The 21207-nt window shown below is 35.0% G+C and overlaps 1 pseudogene; it reads right to left on the bottom strand.

The window, feature by feature from the left end:
- Positions 1 to 21207, bottom strand: part of LOC143637774 (F-BAR and double SH3 domains protein 2-like) — a 138030-nt pseudogene that overhangs the window by 48614 nt on the left and 68209 nt on the right.

Raw genomic sequence — 21207 nt, 5'->3', positions numbered from 1 at the left:
GGCAGGCAGATGGCAATTTCAAAGCCAGCCTCAGCAATGGAAAGGAGCTAAGCAACTCAGTGAGACCCTGTCTCTAAGTAAAATTTAAAAAAGGCATGGGGCTAGGGATGTGGCTCAGTAGTTGAGTACCCCTGAGTTCAACCCCTGGTATCCCCACCCCCCGTCCAAAAAAAAGGGTATCTGTAATATACCAAAAATATGGGGCTGAGGTTGTGGCTCAGTGGTAGAGGGTTTGCTTAGCATGTGTGAGAGACTGAATTCAATTCTCAGTACCACATATAAATGAATAAAATAAAGGCCCACTGATAACTAAATATATATATATATATATATATATATATATATATATATAAATATTCTAGGTTCTTCTAGTTTTTTAATAGTCATATGTTTAGCGCTTAGCACTTAGCTCTTTAGTTTTCTAAAATTTATTTTGTATATAGTGGAAGAAAGAAACCTAATGGTGTATTTTTCCCTAAACATACAAAATTGCTAAATCCACTTACTAAAGGATTTTTACTAACTTTTTTCCCCAAAGATTTGAAATGCCATTAACTTTTTTTTTTTTGGTAGTGCTTGGAATTGAACCTAGGGCTTCATGCATGCTAAGCATATACATGTTCTATCACTCAGCCATACCCCCAGGCTAACATGTTTTCTATTATAAAAAAATTCAAATATACTTGAAGGTTTTAGAGCATCTATTACAATAAATCCCATATATTAATAACTGAGATTCAAAAAAATGTTAAAATTTGCTTTACCTATCCTTTTTGTTCTTTGCTACAGCATTTGAAGAAAAAAAAATCGATATTAAGTCATTTTATTCCTACGTGTTATAATAAATATCTCTAAATGTGAATTGTTTTATACAACCATAATACCATTATCAGACCTAACAATAATTTCTTGGCAGCTTTTAATACACTGGTCATCATTATATTTCCCTCCTACCTGAAAAATGGCATCTTGATTGACATTTCAAATCTTTGGGGAAAAGAATTAGTAAATCCTTTAGTAAATGGATTTAGCAATTGTGTATGCCAAAAATGGTATCTTGATAAGATCATTATTCTAAATTATCATATGTTCTTTAATAGATTTGCTATTTTTTTGTATTAGATCACAGTTAATTTCTGTGGTCATTATTTTATGATTTAGTATGTGGTAAGTCTCATTCTTGTGTGTTTATAAAAAGAATTCCAGGTAAATTTTAGAGCCAGAATGTCAAGCTTCTCCAAATATATTTTCTAAGTTTCATTAAAATTTTATATTCCTTTACCTTATCAGTATTTTACTGCTGTGATGAATAACTTTTTTCCACTGTATTTGCAATTTATTATTTCTGATTAATGAGAAAACTAAAGTTTTCCTTTTTCCCTTCAGTTTTGAAGACTGAACCCAGGCCTCACTCATGCTAGGCAAATGCTCTGCCACTGAGCCAGATTCCTAACCTTGGAAAATTAATGATTTCTAAAAATATATTCTTGTATTTGTTCACTTTACTAAACCATCATTGACAATTGGGTCTTGGTATTTTGGGTACATATATTATTAATAAATAATGATGGATGTGCCTTTTTCTAATATTTAAATCTCTTAACTGGTTTTCTTTAATTAATACATTGACTAATCCTATATGACACTGAAAAGTAGTGGTGATGATAGATGTTGTTTTCTTGTTTTATCATTGTAATAAGCAGCATGGCTTTGAAGGTGTAAATACCCTGGTGTCTGAAACTGTGGGTATGTATGATGTAATTTGCAGAAGTATTAGAGTTAGGAACCTTAAAATAATGAGATCATCCTTGATTACCTAAGTGAGTTCAATATAATCATGTGATATCTTTCAAGCAAAGAATTTTCTCTGGCTAGAGTAAGATAAGAGATGGGTAGAAAGGAAATTAGAGATTCTAAGCAGAAGGATTCAGTGTGCCATTGCTGATTCTGAGACCGGAAGCACAAGTGCAAGGACCAGGAAGAGTAGCTTCTAGGGGCTAAAGACATCCTCTAGCTAATAGCTGGGAAGGAGACAGGGAACTCAATCTTGTTTTCTTCTCTTTAGTTGTAGATGGACACAGTACCTTTATTTTATTTATTTTTATGTGGTGCTAAGGATCAAACCCAGTATCTCACATGTGCAAGGCATGTTTTATATATATATATATATATATATATATATATATATATATATATATATATATATACATATATATATATATATATATATATATATATATATATATATAATTTTTACAAGTTTGTTATACCTTTGTCTAAAATCAACAGACCATATATGCGTGGGCCTACTTCTAGACTCTTCATTTTGTTCCATTCATCTGTAAGTATATCCTCATACCAATGCTAAAACATCTTGATTAGTATAGTTTTATGTCTTGAAACCAGGTGGAGAAAGCCCTCAAATCTAATCCTTCTTTTTCAAAATTGTTTTGGCTATCTTAGATGATTTGCATTTTCACATATCTTTGAGAATTAGCTTGTTAATTAAAAAAATGCTGGGTATTTAACCTGTATTACATTGAATATATGGAGAAAACTGGTATTTTAAAAATAGTCTTCATATACTGGGCATAGTGGCGCAAGCCTATAATCCTAGCAGCTTGGGAGGCTGAGGCAGGAGCATCTCAAGTTCAAAGTCAGCCTCTGCAGAAGTGAGGTCCTAAGCAACTCAGTTGAGACCCCGACTCTAAATAAAATACAAAACAGGACTGAAGATGTGGCTCAGTGGCAGAATGCCCCTGAGTTCAATCCCTAGTACCCATCCCTCCAAAATAAATAAAAATAGATTTCATATGTAGTTAAAGTCTATATATGTGTCCTTATGCCAGTACTGCACTACCTCAATCTCTGCAGTTTTATAAGCTTTGAAATCAGGAAGTAGGAGTTCTCTAACCTTATTATTTTTCATGACTATTTTGGCTATTTGGGGTCTCTTGAGATCTCATATGAATTTTAGAATGGCTTTGTCTTTTCTTGTAAATAACACTGTTCAGATTTTGAAGGGAACTACATTGAATTTGAAGAACATTTTGGTATTAAGTGCCATTTAACAATATCTGCAGCTATCTGGGAGGTTGAGGCATGAGTATTACAAGTTCAAAGCCAGCCTCAGCAACTTAATGAGACCCTGTCTCGAAATAAAGAAAAAGGGCTGTGGATGTGTCTCAGAGGCAAAATGCCTTTGGGTTCAATCTCCAGTAACAAACAAAACAAAACAAAACAAACACATGAAAAGAAGCCCCCATAAAACAAACCCCAAACAATATCTGCCTTCAGTTCCATGAATTCTGGATATATTCCCAATGGGATTTTGATAGGAATTACATGGAATCTGGACATCATTCTGGGAGTAACTGTCATCTTATCAATACCTTCACTTAATGAACATGAACTGTCTTTCCATTTACTTATGCCCTCTTTAATCTATCATCAATGTTTTTGTAGTTCCCAGTGTACAAGTCTTTTACCTTCTCGATATTTTCTTTTTGGTGTTACTAGAAATGAAATTGCTTTCTTAATTTCCTTTTTTTATTGTTGCTGTGGTACTGGAGATGTATTAATTTCCTTTTTGCAGTGCTCATTGTTATTTAGAAATGTAACTGATTTTTTTGCTTTTATTTTGCATCCTGCAACTTTGCTATAACTGCTATGGCAACTTTGCTATAACTGCTCTAGAACTCCTATGTTGAGTAAACATGGTGAAAGTGAACATTCTTATCTTGTTCTTGATCTTGAAGGAAACATTTTTGATTTTTCATCATGGACAATCAATTACCACCCCCCCCCCATCCCAATATCTCTTACTAGGATGGAACCTGGGGACTACTACTACAGAGCTACATCCCCAACCTTTTTTTTGTTAAATAGTCTCAATAAGTTGTCCAGGCAGGTCTTGAACTTGTGATTGCCTCCTCCCCAGCCTCCTGAGTAGTTGGGATTATAGGTGTATATAACCACGCCTGACAACTGTTAAACATTTTTTGTATTTTAAAGCTGACTATGATGCACTGTGGTGTGATTTTCTTTGTGTTTTACCTGCCTCAGGCTTACTGAGCTTTAGCTCTTGGTTTACAATTTTTATTAATTGTGGACAGATTTTAGCAAAAAAAAAAAAAAAACAAAAACAAAAAACCCAAAATCCCAGGCTTTGGGGGATAAGAAGTGAGTGTATTTTGCATGTCAGAGGTATGTGAAGTTTTAATTATAACTTTTAACCATAAAATATACTGTGGAAGACTATGTTTTTCAAAAAGTTGTTACTACATTTCTCATTCTGCATGTTTTTCCAACTTCGTTACTTCTCCACCAAGAAGTAGAGTGTATGTCCTACCTCCTTGAACTATGGACAGGCCTTTGTGATTGTCTCAATAAAATATGATTCAACAATCCCAATGATGTTTCTGAGGCTAGGTCAAAAGAATACACAGGTTTTATTTTCTCACTCTTGGAACTTATATCTTTGGGGCTTTGTGCTACCATGTAAGTAGTATAGCCAACCTAAAGCCACCATGTTGGAGAGATCATGTGGAGAGACCACACAGAGACAGAAATGTGTAAGAAGCCCTAGCATTCTGGTTCCCAACTGTTTAGATCTTCCCAGCCTAAGAACCAGTTATTTTTGGGGCTGGGGCTGGGGCTCAAGCAGTAGCACGCTCGCCTGGCATACGCGCGACACTGAGTTCGATCCTCAGCACCACGTACAAATTAAGACGTTGTGTCCGCCGAAAACTAAAAAGAAAATAAATATTAAAAATTCTCTCTCTCTTTCTCTTTAAAAAAAAAGAACCAGTTATTTCACATGAGATGACACCAGCACTGGCCATTATCTGATTATTATAAAGTGATAACTGCCAAGTTGAGACTACCAATACCCAGAACACTGAAAGACATTATTTTTTTTAAAATAAATCTTTTTTATTTTTTTTTAGAGAGAGAGAGAGGGAGAAAGAATTTCAATATTTATTTTTCAGTTTTTGGCATACACAACATCTTTGTATGTGGTGCTGAGGACCAAACCCGGGACGCACGCATGCGAGGCGAGCGCGCTACCGCTTGGGCCACATCCCCAGCCCCTGAAAGACATTATTAAAAAAATGCTTTTTAAATTTTTTTTAAGCTGGGTATGGTGGCAGATGACTGTAATCCTGTGACTCAGGAGGCTAAGGCAGGAAGATCCAAGTTTGAGGCCAGTCTCGGCAACTTAACAAGACTGTCAGCAACACAGTGAGAACCTATTTTAAAATAAGACACAAAGCTGGGTGTGGTGGCATACACCTGTAATCCCAGTGGCTCAGGAGGCTAAAATAAGGAGGATGGTGAGTTCAACATTGGCCTCAGCAACTGAGCAAAACCCTGTCTCTAAATAAAATATAAAAAAGAGGGGTGGGGATGTGGCTCAGTGATTAAGTGCTCCTGGGTTCAATCCCAGGTACCAAATAAATAAATAAAATAAAATAAGGTTTGGGAATGCAATTCAGTGGTAAAGCAGTCTTGGGTCCAATTCCCAGTTTAATAATCAAAAAACCAAAACCAAAACAACAACAACAAGAAAAACCCACAAAAAGCAAACAACAACAACAAACCCCAAAAACCCAAAACATTGTCTCCTGTGAGACAAGTGAAATAAGATGTCAAAGTAGGCAAAAAAATACATGGGATACAGCAGCAAGCAAGGCCCAATGTTGAAAATATTAGTTCATGATTAGGTTGAAAGTGAAAAAATAGCAGTGTATGAGATGGACCATAGGGAGAGTAAAGAGTTTAAAAAAAAAAGACAGCCTAGTTCAGGAATCTAAGGAATTTAAATATTTAACCATTGGATAGAGAAAGAGCAACCCATGAAAGAATCTAGACAGGCTGAAGAGGAAGAGGGAAAACTGGAACAATGCTGAGTTACAGAGGGCTGAAGAGTGTTTTAAGAAGAAGGGTGTTGTTAGTTATGATGAAACTTGATTGGTTAAGAAAAATGAGAGATCAAGTGTCCACTTTGGATCTTGCAACAGACATCACTGGTGATTATGATAAATTTAGAAGGAAAGGAATGATCAGAAGGAAAGCAAGGCAAAGCTTAAACACAATGAGCTGAAAAGTAGGAGGGAGGTCAGGATGTGTAAGTGTGGACAATTCTTTTAAGAAGTTGGACGTGAAGTCAAAGAAAGAGGATCTAGATACTAAAAATCAAACTAAAAAAAATACCATATTTAAAATAATTTCTTTGCACTTGGAGTTTAGTCTTGAAAATATATTTTCATGGAATTTACAACTGTGTCTTCAAAAAAACTTGTCTTGAGAGATGAAAGTCTACTTTAATTTATCATATGTATGCCTCTTCCCCCGGCCAACAAACTGTAATACACCATCACTAGTCTTTCTTAGGCAATTTTATGGCAAACAGGTGAATTAATGTGTTGCTGCTACAAGGTTTACAGAATTTTTAAGATAAATAGATAAGACTATATTGTTGAGTTTGAGAAAGAACAAAAAAAAAACATATATGGGTGCTTTTGACATTAATAAAATTTAGCTCCTTAAATGGGTCTGACACTTGGCTTAAGCTGAATGTGGCCAGGATTCTACTACACTTACCCGTTGTTGATGAACAATATTTTTGTGCTCACGTGCCACACGTGTGGCCCATTTCCTAGCCTCTTTATTTAGACTGTGCTCCTCTGTGGTCCCAGTTTCTTATTCTAATTGTCGACTCTACAACACAAGAGAGAACAGAGAGAAAAATATTGTTATTCTGATTGCAATTATTATACTCAGTAGTTAGACCAAAGGGCCTTCATTTAGCACTTAAAAAACAAGACATACTGAGTATAGTGGCACACACCTATAATCCCAGCAACTGTGGAAGCTGAGGCAGGAGGATCCCAAGTTTGAAGTCAGCCTCAGCCTTCTGAGTAGCTGGGATTAAAGGTGTGTGTTACTGTTCCTGGCAAGAAAAAAAATTATTTTTTGATACTGAGTATTGAACACAGGGGTATTTAACAACTAAGCCACATCCCCAGTCCTTTTTATTTTGAGACAGGGTCTCACTTAGTTGCTTAGGGCCTTGCTAAATTACTGAGGCTGGCTTTCAATTCACAGTCCTCCTGCCCCAAGCCTCCCGAGCCACTGGGATTACAGGCATGTTTCACTGTGTCTAGCTAAGAAAATAAGTTCCTAAATATGAATTGTCCAAAGAGGATTTTTAGAATAAAAAGAGATATAATGAAATGGAAAGAATTTTAGAGACTGACTTGCAATTTAATCTTTTCATAAATTCTGAAGTCAGGTCACAGAAGACATGTGAAAGCTCTTTATAACGTATATCTTAATAAAATAAAAATATTATACAAAGCAAACACAGTCCAGGGTGCTAAACAACACACAGAGCAATATTCTCAGCCATCGTCACTATCAAAAATCCTACCATCCAGGCACATGGTAATCCCAGAGAATCAGATGGCTTTGAAAGGAGGATTCCAAGTTCAAAGCCAACCTCAGCAACAGTGAGGTACGAACCAACTCAGAGAGATGCTGTCTCTAAATAAAATACGATATAGGGCTGGGGATGTGGCTCAGTGGTCAAGTGCTCCTGAGTTCAATCCCCGGAACTCCCCCAATCATCCCCCAAATCCTATCAGTCAGGCTATAATGTAGATCACTATTTTTTTTTAAAGATGGACATAATATCTTTATTTATTTTTATGTGGTGCTGAGGATCAAACCCAGTGCCTCACAAGTGAGAAGCAAGCACTCTACCACTGAGCTATAACCTCAGCCCTATCACTATCTTTTAGAGTGGTCATATTTACAGTGGTTGATTATAGTGAAGGAGCTGCAGGTGACTGCTTCTTTTTAAATGATGACTAATTTAATTTTTAGTTCATTTTTTAAATATTTTCCCTTTATTCTTTTAAAAATGTATTTGAAATATATAAAAGAATGGTAACATATAAGAGACATGAAGCACCTAATTTAAAGAACATTGGTATCTTTTTGAAGCAGAATATGAGAATTAAATAATTAAATAACAGATAGCACTATAGCCTAGCTCTGGAAAAGCTCACTTACTCAATTTGCTTATTTGTAAAGAAGCATACATATAATCTCAGAATAACAGTAGCACATGCACATACACACACAAACAAATTAGAACTTGAAGAGGGATGCTATAAAAGGTTAGGTGTCAGTTTACAAATTCTATTAACGTAAAGGAGGGTCAACTAAATTTGATTCTTGAGATGTTCAGAAATAGAATAATTTTAGAAATCATGAGATATTAGTAAAAATGTTTCAGAAGCACGTTGTTCTTTTGCTGCAAAATAAATGTCAATCTAAATACAAGCCTGTGCTTTTGAGTTCTATTTCCTTTGGCTGGAATAGTTTTCCTATTTATTTATTTATTGTGTTGTTCATAAACAAACTCCTAGTCTCATTTCAAGTGCTACCTTTTCAGGAAATCTTCCCTGACTTCTCCAGATGACTAAGGGGCTCTTTTACTTTGACTATACCCATTATATTAATTGATTTTAGTTTGTTAGAAGTCACTGAGTCTCCACTATCAGGCCAACATCAAGCCATGCCAGTGCTGCACTGACTTCAGTTTGCTCTTAGGCAATCTGAGGGCCTGAGCAGTGTTTCACCTAGTTTGGGACCTAACACAAACACAGGAATGTCCTTAGTAAATGCTAGTTATGCGAATATAACTGAATGCCCTGATTCCAAAGTGAGGGCCAGTGTACTAGATTATTAGGACTGTGCCTTTAGAGACAAAAGAACAAACTTACTTTATTAGAATGAGTTTCTGACTGATGAGAGACAAAATTATTCTATGTGGGTAAGAACAGAATGAAGAGGGGAGAAAGAGAACTAATTTATCGAGTGCCATGAATTTTAGCACAGGTTCTCAGAGCTGACTTTAGAATTGACATCTTTTCTCCACTCATCCAATTAAAGGTCATCTAATATAATCTGCTGTATGTTTAAATTTGCATTCTAAAATCCATTCAAACATGAATAAAGAAGGAATAAATCTAAATCTCCAAATTTAGTGACTTCTGCAAACTCTTACTTTATGGAACTTATTAGATATTTTAAGAAGCAGTCATTGAAATCTAAAATACATTTATGTGTCACCCTGGCTAACTTAACCCCGCCTCTCCAGCCCTTAGTTTCCTTACTTATAAATCAACATGTCCGGAGATGGAATCTCAGGTTGTCAGCAACCCAGCAATAAATTTTAGAATAAGTAGGATCATTTTTGGCCAGAGAGAATAATGTTCTCTGGATAACAGTCTCAAAAAGCATGTAATAAAAAAATTATGTTCATAATGCTACTGTAGGAGGGTGCAGTGGTGCAGCCTATAATCCCAGCAGCTTGGGAGGCTGAGACAGTAGGATAGCAAGTTCAAAGCCAGCCTCAGCAATTTAGCAAGGCCCTAAACAACTCAGTGAGACACTGTCTCTAAATAAAATACAAAAAAGGTCTGGGGATATGGCTCAGTGGTTAAGTGCCCCTGAGTTCAATTCCTAGTACCAAAAAATAAAAAAAAAAAATAATGCTATTGCTCTGAGCTCCAGATATCTTCCTAGCATTATCTGGGAGTTTAGCCTAATCAAAGAGCAAAAGGGTCCCAATAAAAATTTAATAATATTCCTGAAATATAAATTTATTTGGAATTTAATGAGTGCTAGAGATTAAATTCAAGTTTGGTTAGTATAAATCTATTTATATGAACTTGTGTATCCATATCTATATAATTTTACCAATGATTACTTTGAATGTTGAGAATTTGGGTGGAAACATTGTTTTTTCATTTTAAACTTTATGGCATATGATATGATATTTTAAAAAGAGAATGTATGCATGTTTATTCCTACTTTAAGTTAAAGTGGAAGTTCATATTGCAGTAGAAAGAAAACCTTAAAATCTAGCAATGAGGGAAACAATATGATGTTTTGACTCTTGTATACTTTGGGTAAAAACTTTCATTTCATGTTTTATAATCAGAACACTATATAGTTATGATAACTTTGAAAACACGGTTACCATTTACTGATTCTTTAATCTCTGTGACACTTTACATAATTTCTTTTTTAAAAAAAATATTTATTTATTTATTTTTTAGTTATCGGCGACACAACATCTTTGTTGGTATGTGGTGCTGAGGATCGAACCCGGGCCGCACGCATGCCAGACGAGCGCGCTATCACTTGAGCCACATCCCCAGCCCCTACATAATTTCATTTAGTTCTCAAAACAATCCTAATACACAGAAATTATTATTTTCAACTTATCAGTATAGAAATCTAAGCTCAGAAAAGGTTATGTATCAGTTGGGCATGATGGTACATGTCTGTAATCCCAGCTACTTGGGAAGCTAAGGTAGGAGGATCACAAGTTAGAGGCCAGTGTGGGCAATTTAGTAAGACCCTGTCTCAAAACAGTGAGTGGGGAGGGGGGAAGAGGAGAGGGGAAAGAAGGAAGAGAAGAAAGGGTTGTTTTTTCCCTAAAGCCACTCAACCACTAAGCAGTGGGTCTAGAGCCTGTATTGAGACCCTGCTGGCTCAGATTCCATGCTGTCCATATATGCTAATACTGTGTCACTAATTGTACTATTTGGTTAATACTAATATTAATAGCACAGAGACAATAATATTAAAAAGACGCTGCTAAAATATAAGTTTCCTTTGAATGAAACTTTGGAAAGGTTTTTAATTAGAGATAAGACATTTAACTGATTTAATTTTCCTTGAGGAAAACAAAACAAAACAAAAAAACCCGAACTGGTTCAAATAAGTTTGAGAAGGCTTTAAAAACTAGCAATGTTAAGTTTTTAAAAATTTCCAGTCCATTTAGAATAAAATATTAAGATCTTTAAAAATTATAAATTAAATAATTTTAAAGAACTAAATAAAGGAAATTAACATTCTAGTACTTATGATAAATCAATTTTAACACATCTCAACTATTTTGTCCTCAGACACCTCTCGAGATTCATTCCCATCCTCTCCCTCCATTCCTTTTATTTGGGACTGAACCCAGGGTTGTTCTACCATTGAGCTATATCCTTATTTCTTTTTATTATTTGAGACAAGGTCTTGCTAAATTGGCCTTGAACTTGTGGTTCTCCTGCCTCAATCTCCTGAGTAGGTGGGATTACAGGCATTTGCCATTGTACCAGCTTAATTTAAATTCATTTTAAAGTTACTATAAGGGCACAGAAGGTTCAGACAGATATCTGAGTACCTGTATAGGATGACAAAGTGAGCTGGGAGAGAAAGCTGATTTCACAGAGGAAACAGAGTCCTTACTTTTCAAATCTGTACCCAAAATGTGTTCATTTGAAAGAGAAAAAGTGACGAATGAAAACCACTAGCACAGTAAAATACTATTTTTCCAACCAAATTTCGAAAAAAGATAAAATTAGGGTTGTTGTACCAGGAACAATCTCATTAATCCTCATTTAAGGCAAGTACTTTACCACTGAGTTACATCCCCAGCCCTCATTAACCTTCACTCAAAGTGTGTGTACTAATTGTATTTTTCAGTTCATTGGTGGATATTATCAAGTTAATATCAATCCGTCTTATTCTTATTTTAAATTTTTTTTGTTTTTGTTTTTAGTACTAGGGATTGAACCCAGGGATGCTACCACTGAGATACATCCCCAGTCCTTTTTATTTTTATTTTGAGACAGTCTTATTATGTTGTTGAAGCTGAACTTGAACTTTCAATCTTCCTGTTTCAGCTTCCTGAATTGCTGGCATTACAGCCCAATCCACTAATTCTTTTTGATGTTTTCTAATATATTCAATTAAGTTAATTTTTATTTAAGTTAATTTTTATTTATTCTCAAGAGGTCCCTTTTGTCAGGAATGCTGGTACACTCCTGTAGTCCCTGCTACTCAGGAAGTTGAGGCAGGAGGACAGCATGACTCTATGAGTCCTGGACCAGCCAGGGCAACATAGGGAACAGAGTGAAATGCCCATCTCAAGAAAAAGGGGAAAAAAAGTAAAAAGACCTGGATCTCTGTAGGTTTGTGCTTGGAATGCAATAATAGGTTCAGAATCTATAATTCTGGAATTCAAAATGCTCTGAAAATCACAAAGATCTTTTTTTTTTTAAGTTTAGAACTCATTTGAAGCAAAGTGAGTTAGTCTTGAACTAAGGAGATGTTATTTATAGGCTTTTATTCATTTAACTTGGTATGAATATTGAAATGTTTTACTGCAAAAAATACTGTGTTGTTTGATCATCAGGTGCTTCCTCATGTCCTATTCAGTGTGTAATGATGGTACAGGGATTGTTTCTGAAAATTTCTGAATTTTGAAACAGATTTGGCCCAAAGCCTTTTTTGGTAAGAGTCTGTAAAACCTAAAGTCACATATTTTAAACCTTACACACACCTTGGAGAGGAGGTGGAGCAGTGTACTGTCAAAGACATGTCTTAAGCTTATTCTGATCAAGCTGGGACAGTAGCACCTTCACTGCAGAGAAAAGTGGCAGTTCAACTGCATAATTGGATTGTGTGCCTAGACTTTCAGGTGAATAAACTAGAGAATTAATGTTGTGGTCTGAGTCTTGAGGCAATTCTGGAAGACTGGACAACTGGTTAAAAGGATGTACAGTACAATTCCATTAAGGCTGATGAGAACTCTGATAAAGGAGTACCATTCTCTTAGGTCAGAACAGCTAGAATAGCAAGGGCAAATCTAAGCAAAAATTATATCCCTGAAATCTCAGTGACTCGAGAGGCTGAGGCAGGAGGATTATAAGTTCAAGCAACTTAGTGAGACCCTATCTCAAAATTAAAAATAAAAAAGGAGAGCTGAGGGTATAGTTCAATGGCGAAGTGCCTTAGGGTTCAATACTCAATATAAACCAATACACACACAGAGATGCACACACAAAATCCCCAAACCCTGTACGTCAATACATCACCAAGGCATCTATTGAAAGCTCTCTGGATGCTTAGAGAAGGAACTAATCCAGGAGAAAGGTGACTAATCCAGCAGAGGGCCTATCACATAGATGGTAGGCTTTCTATGAGAATCAAATAAACCCTTTCTGGAAGGCTGAAGAAATGAGAACAACCCCTACTGAATGCCTACCTGTCAACACTGCTGATTCTACAAAGTAGCGCTCATGTCTTTAGCTGCAGCTTTTCAGTTTTGGATGCCACCTGCCACATATACCTGGCAGCTATTTCCTGAATGGGAAGATTTTCCACAGAATCTCTATCATCATCTTTCCTGTTTATGAGACATTGCTATATAAATACAAAATTACCACCAGTGGAAAGAGCTACCCATAACTTGAGATTTTTTTTTCCCCTTTTGGTACTGGGAATTGAACCCAGGAGCATTCTATTTCTGAGCTATACCTCAAACCCTTTTTTAAAATTTTATTTTGAGACAGGGTCTCTTTAAGTTGCCCAGGCTGGCCTTCAACTTGCGAACCTCCTGCCTCCTTGGCCTGGCAAGGATCATAGGTGTTCACCAGTACACCTGGCTTACGTAACAGAATTTCCAGGTAAATTTGCTACAGGATACATTAGCCCGATATGGTCCTTTATAGACAAGGGAAATTCTTGTTAAATATTTAATTTTAATAAATGCATAAAAAGCTCCACTTAAGGTTTAGGGATATAGCTCAGTTGGTAGAGTGCTTGCCTTACATTTAAAAGCCCTGGGTTCAATCTTCAGCATCACAAAACAAAACAAAACAAAACAAAACAAAAAAACTCCACTTAAGCAAACCTTAAATATGCAGATGTCCTCAAGCAAGTGGACTTTTTACTTAATGTAACTGTTAATCTAGAGAAGGCAGAGTTAAATATCTGAAATGGTCGCTAGAATAACAGGAAAATACCATGTATCAGAAATTTTATGTCAGCCCTTTTGCTACCATTATCTCTGAAGATCTTGTTAATTACAATTCAAGGAAAGAAAAGAGGAAAGGGTTTTCTCATTCCCACCAGGAAGCTTGAGAGAACATTTCCTTGTTTTGCTGCCTCTATAGATCATACTTATCCAAGTTTTATAGACGTGTGTTTCCCATATTTTTTCCTATCCCTGGTTGACCTTGTGCTTTTTCATAGGATGTGAGAAACACTTTGAAGGACTTATGTTACTGGTTTTGCAAACGGAAGGTGGGCACATATGCAGGACAGAGATGCTGAAAAGTGCAGGTCATAGGGAGGTAACTGTCAGCTATTGCCTTTCAGGCTTATAAAATGCTAAGAAAGAGGTTAATAAGATTTACTTTGGGTAATACAATAAGAGAACAGAAGTCCCACGGGACTTGCTGTAATCAGTTTAAAAAGGAAGTTAAGTACTGCAAGATTTTGTAATCTTTGTAGTATCATCTATATTTGATATTTTGATATTTCCTGAAGCAATGAGGGGCAAAACCTAAAACAAAAAGGAAAAACATAAAGATCCATCTAGCTCTTTACCGACCACTATGTGCCAGGCATTGAGTCAAAAGTTTAATTTCATACCCAATAAAATAGTCATTTTATATACAAGGAGAATAAATCAAAGAATTTAAAAATATATAATATAAACAGATAGTTTTAGATACTAAGACCTAGGACTTGTTCTTGTATAATACCTGTATGAATATCTAACACCAGTATGACCTGTGTGACAGCTGAAGGACTCTTCAACACTGATATTCTAATCAATGTACTTGTCAGTTCTAAACAGAATACCTGTTATTTAGGGAGGTGTTTTAGGACACATTCCATATCCTCCTCAGAATAATTTTGCATTAAAAACTCATTTCTGCAAAGAAAGATGTACTCTGCTCATTTTTTTTAAAGAATTTTTGACTTGTTACTATCATCTGATAAATGGTAATGAGGTATAAAGAAAGGATACTTTAGAAATCAATAACACAATATGGAAATATAGACAATAGATAAGAAAACCTCCTTTCAATATTATTTTTTTTGGGGGGGTTGACTGAGGGGACCAAGGATTGAACCCAGCGGTGCTTAACCACTGAACCATATCTCCAGGTTTTGGTGGGGTTTTTTTGTATTTTATTTAGAGACAGGTCTACCTGAGTTGCTTAGGCCCTTGCTAAGTTGCTGAGGCTGGCTTTGAACTCTTGATCCTCCTGCCTCAGCCTCCCAAACCACTGGGATTATAGGTATGTGCCACCATGCCTGGCTAGCTCCTTTCAATATTAACCACAAGATAGCTACTAGGTCACATCAAACAACACTTTCCTTTGGTCACTGTTACTTGTAATCATCTTATGATTAATCATATATTAAGATAACATGAAAGGGAATTCTATCAGTCAGAAATAAAAGGCATAATAATTCCAAGCCTTAAATAAATTCCTATGCTAATACTGTGACTATATGTTTTTAGTTGGATGTTTTGAACTTTTGTAGAACACTGCAATTTGAAGTGGATTATCTGAAAACTTTTTCTCTTTAAGTTTTAACACAGTATATGATAATAAGTTATATTTTATTACAGTAGTAACGTTAAACATCCTATGACTTTCCTACATGTATCTTACCAAAATTTAGAGAAAATATTAGCAACTACATAGTCTTAATTCAAATTTTGATTAAGAACAATACTGTCCTACTTCTGCAATGGATCTCATCATATTTTGTCCTACTTGAAAATATTCCATAGTTCTCCATCTAACAATGTATTTAGAATTACCAAACATAAAATCTGGTTGCAACATATGCCTATGGGATTTTCAGTTTCTCTTTCATCCCAAGACTATTTGCCATCTCAGGAACAGGTCGTATACTTACAAATGTTTTAGCTATAAAATTTCTAGTTGAGGGACCCTGATTAGGGGAGATGAAAAACAGCACCTAAGACATAGGGCTGTCATGAGGATTATATGATTTAATATAGGTCATGTAATTAGAAAAATGTCTAGCATAAAATAAATGTTCAATGAATGCCACCTATTTTTTTTGTTTGTTTGTTTTCAATTGCTGTCTTAACTTCCTGACATATTATTCCTCAATTTCTATAAGATAAATCTCAATTCATCTTCAAAAATCTAATCCAAACAATCCAATAAAAAAAATGAACAAAAAAGTTTTGAATAGACATTTCCCAAAGTAGATATATAAATGGCTAATCAGCTCATGAAACATTCAACAATATTAGTCATAGGCAAATGCAAATAAAAACTACCATGAGATATTTCACAACCACGAGCAAGGCTATAACCAAAGAGACAGGGCTGGTGGGGGGAAGAAGCTCAATAGTGGAGTGTTAAATGGGAAAAAAAAAACAAACTACAAATAACAATCAATATTGGTGGAGATGTGGAGAAATGAGAACCCTTACCCAATACTGATGGAAATATGAAATTCTGCAGTTACTCTTGCAATTGGTTTGGCAGTTTGCTAAACACTTAATCAGGAATTTACTATGACCCAGTAACCCAAGAGAAATGAAAACACATTCATACAAAGACTGGCATAGCAATTAACATAGTAGCACTATTCATAAAGAGCAAAAGTGAGAAACAAGCTAAATGTTCAAACTGATGAATAGATAAACAGATAAACAAAATGTGGTATACTCATATGATGGAATACTATTCAGGAATAAAAAGGAACAAAACATACTGCTGCATTCTACAACATGGATGAATCTCGAAAACATTATGTTAAATGACAGCAGCAAAGCATAAGAGACTACACATATTGTATGATTTAATTTAGAAAAAGCAAATCTAAAAAGAATAAAACTAGAAAGAGTGGTTGACTGTATCTGGGAGGGGTGATGTGGATTAACAATAAATAGACATGCAGGATCATATCAGGATCATGAAAATATTCTAGAACTTATTTATGATGATGAAACATAATTTGGTAAATTCATTAAAATCATTGAACACACTTGAAATGGGTAAATTATATGATATGTAAATATGCCTCAATAAACTTATGAAAAGACAGAAAGCTCATCTAGCCTGAGGTCTATAGTTCAGCATGTCATAGCTATCCTTAGCATTTAGTTGAGTGACTGGAACATACAGTAGGGGTTCAGTGTTTGTTGAACTGAGATATGTTTCAAAACAGAACCAACAAGAGCAATTTCAGAAACACACTGAAGATAGAGGTGAGTGGTACTTCCTACATGTCCAAGATTCAGCTGGCAGAAAAAATGAGTTAATGGACACTGACTTGTATTCTCTTCACTTCATGCCAAGCTTTGTGCTACCAGCTCCAAGAAGTAAAACCTGAGAAGCAAGTAAACAATGGCTCCATTCCCATAAGGAAAAATACTGGTCCATACTGAGTAAAAATACTTGCTTGGGAATTTGTTTGTTTGTTTACTTATTTATTGGCACTGGGAATTGACATGCAAGGCAAGCACTTTACCACTTAGCTATATCCCCAACCTTGTAAATTTGTTTTTTGTAAGCAATAAGAATGCTTAATTTATAACAACAAAAATTATACATGAAATATTTTATAGTTAACGTTTTCAAAATCATTATAAGGATTTTTATAAAACCACAGGTATTTATTGTTTTCTATTATGAAAAAAAATTAATGGCTTCTAAGTTTCCAACATTTTTTTCAGGAAACAACAGCATAACAGAAAGAGCATTAGAACTGCAATCAAAACAGCTATGTGTCATTCATTCCCCACATGACTCTGGGCAAATCTCTTTTCCTTCTTAGGATACAATTCCTTCTTTATTACAGCCAAGATTAGCTCTTGGGTTCTTCCCACACTCCTGTTGGGAAAACTAAGGTGTTTCAGACAAAAGGAAAAATGAGAAGCTCAATCTATTTACTATACAAAGTAAAGGAAATCCCTAGGTTATAAGGGAAAATCAGAAAGCTACTGCTGATGCATTCAGGGGCCCTGTATATAGACAATTATGACTCAGTCACACACCAGGTCCCACCCTTCATTAACATGCAACCCCAGACATTCCATCCCTCCCACCCTTGACCCATACCCCGATATACCTCAGCTATGGTCATTCTCAAAGCACTGACAGGGGAGAGCTCAATATCCACCAGTTGGGCAGCTCTTAAACTCTACCCAGTAAAGATTGCACAAGGATAGAAAACACAGCACAGAGTTAGAATTATAAGGCAATCAGGAACACAACAGCTAAGAACATTTAGCAGTGTTTAGAAACAAAGATAGAAGGACTTAGGGCTACAATTGGCCTTTGAAAGTAAGATGATTGATTTTTATGTGGCAAATAGGCAAAAATAAAATATTCTCTAGTTAGTCACAATTTTAAGTCAAGTTTGATAAACTTGTCCGTGCTCTGTTTCTTCTAAGGCTCTACTTCATTCATCCCAAGCTTCAAAGAAGTCAAATTATAGGACAATATCATTGAGTCGTTAAGAAAAATCTGATTTGTTCAAAAGGTCACTAATATAAATGGCAAAAGCCATTATCTAAGAAGCAAATACTAATTTCCTATATTTCTTTTTTTCCTAAATATTTCTCTTATTTTATTCTATCCTTTTTGCAGTACTAGGGACTGAATCCAGGCTCTTATACATGCCAGGCAAGTGCTCTACCACTGAGCTACAATCCCCAGTCCTGTATTTCCTTATATAGCTATTAACAGGGCTATTCAAAATATAAGAAAAATAATGAGGATGTCACCAACAAATACATTTCTATTAAAGTGATATCATTAAACTCTGAAAATATATCATATACTCCTTTCAGATTCTAAATTTACTAAAAGAGTTTTTGAATATAATTTGACTTCCCTCTTGGTTTGCCTACTTTTAGAGAATGTATTAGAATGCCAATATTACTTCTCATTTTGTAGAAGCTAAATTTCATTATTTTGTGTCAAAAAATTCATATTTTTGTTCATCATTTTAAAAATTCAAATAATGGCAAACATTTCCCTTAAACTTAAGAAAAATGTATAATTAATGTAAGTTCTCTAAAAGTTGCCAATTTGAGGTTTATGTTAACATTCTAAAATCTTAAATGAATTATCAAAGGCCTATAATTGCTTTCTAAAGCCAATTAAAATATCTCTATGCCCATATATATTATTACATTATTCATTCTACTCTGGTTAAAATTTAACCACTGGGTTCTTTGAGAGGTATTACATAAAAGAATTTCATGTACAGAAAGCATGATGTACATATTAATAAATCTGTTGAATAATTTTTCTTCTTCCCTCAGTTTTCAGATTTTCATTACTTTTGTTTCATAACTTCATCTTATTCAGTAGGAAGTTGTTATTATAAAGACACTGGGTGTGTTCCTTACATGGTAGACAGAAGAAATGTCATGGTTTCTCTACATCTTCATAGTGTTGTTACAAAATTAATGAGATACACTCAGCTCTCCCTGTCTATTCCAAGGATGATAACTATGTAAGCACAAATATAATTTAAAAAAATGATAAGAGAATCTGAATTCTCCTTACAGTATCACTGTCACAGGGCTGGAACTGGAAGGGTTGAGGTTTGTGAAATACAGCATTCTCTTGTAAAAATAGCTGAAGATTATAGTCCCGTACCACCTAGAGAGAAAATAAGATATCTTTAAGTCTTGAATAAGGTTAAAATGTCCAGTAATTACATTCTAAAGTCTAAGATTTACTCAGCTGGTTTCTATACAAATGAGAAATCATCCAACACTATGTGATCAAAAGGAAATGATAATGTTATGCCTTTTTTTAAGATAAGAGTTATTACTTCTATGTCCTATTTTCTCAAGAGTTTAAATTTGAAAGTACTAGTTTAGCAACTAGTCCAGATTTAAAGACTAAACAATATGCACTATTTTAAGAGAGCAAAATGTCATGAAAAGCTATCCTGTGTAATGGGTGTGTATGTGTGTGAACAGGGAAGGGAGCATTGGTTTCTTAGTTTCTCCAAACTCTGAAGTTTGATGGGCTCTTAGAAGTCTGTTTTACAAACTGCCATTCACTAGGAAACTGCAAGATAATCCTATCTATAGCACAAAATGATATTGCCAGAAAATTTCTTGTACTTTTTCCCAGTAGGTTGCATTCTAATCATGATCTTAAAATACACTCAGAAACCCTGTGCCTAATAGAAGAAAAAGTAGGCCCAAATATCTGCCACATCTGCTTAGGACCTGACTTCCTTAACAAGACTCCTAAAGAACAAGAAGTAAAATCAAGAATCAATAAATGGGATGGAATCAAACTAAAAAGTTTCTTCGCATTCAAGCATGTGAAGAGAGAGCTTACAGAATGGAAAAAAGATCTATCAAACACACCTCCTCAGATAGAACATTAATCTACAGGATATATAAAGAACTCAAAAAACTTAACACACACACACACACACACACACACACACCACAATCAATAAATGGGCAGACAATTCACAGAAAAAGAAACACAGTCAATCAACAAATATATGAAAAAATGTTCAACATCTCTAGTAATTAAGAGAAATGCAAAACTACACTGAGATTCCATCTTACTGGAGTAATCAGAATGGCAATCATCAAGAATATAAGCAACAATAAATGTTGGTGAGGATGTGGGGAAAAAAGGTATACTTCATACATTGTTGGTGGGGCTGTAAATTGGCGCAACCACTATGGAAAGCAGTGTGGAGAGTGGAACAACCATTTGACCCAGTTATCCGACTCCTAGGTTTATACCCAAATGACTTAAAATCAGCATATTACAGTGATACAGCCACATCAATGTTTATAGAAGCTCAATTCAAAACAGCTAAATTATGGAATCAACCTAGATGCCCTTCAACAGATGAATGGATAAAGAAACTGGTATATATACCTAATGGAATATTACCAAGCCTTTAAGAATAAAAAAAATTATGGTATTTGCCAGTAAATGGATGAAACTGGAGAACATCATGCTAAGTGAAATAAGCCAATCCCAAAGAACCAAAGGCCAAATGTTTTCTCTGATATATGGATAATAATTCACAATGGGGGAGGGGGAAGAATAGAGGTATTTTGAACTAGAAAGAGGGGAGTGAAAGGAGGGGAGGGGGCATGGGTATAGGAATGACATTAGAATGAATTGGACATTATTACCCTATGTGCATATATGATTACATCATCTGTAATCATAATATCATGTACAACCAGATGAATGAAAAGTTATACTCCATTTATGTATATCAAAATGTATTCTACTGTCATGTATAACTAATTAAAACAAATAATTCAGAAGACAGACTGAA

This window comes from Callospermophilus lateralis, chromosome 11 (genome assembly GCF_048772815.1).
Source record: "Callospermophilus lateralis isolate mCalLat2 chromosome 11, mCalLat2.hap1, whole genome shotgun sequence".
Taxonomy (NCBI): Eukaryota; Metazoa; Chordata; class Mammalia; order Rodentia; family Sciuridae; genus Callospermophilus; species Callospermophilus lateralis.
This window is presented reverse-complemented; position numbering and strand designations above follow the sequence as displayed.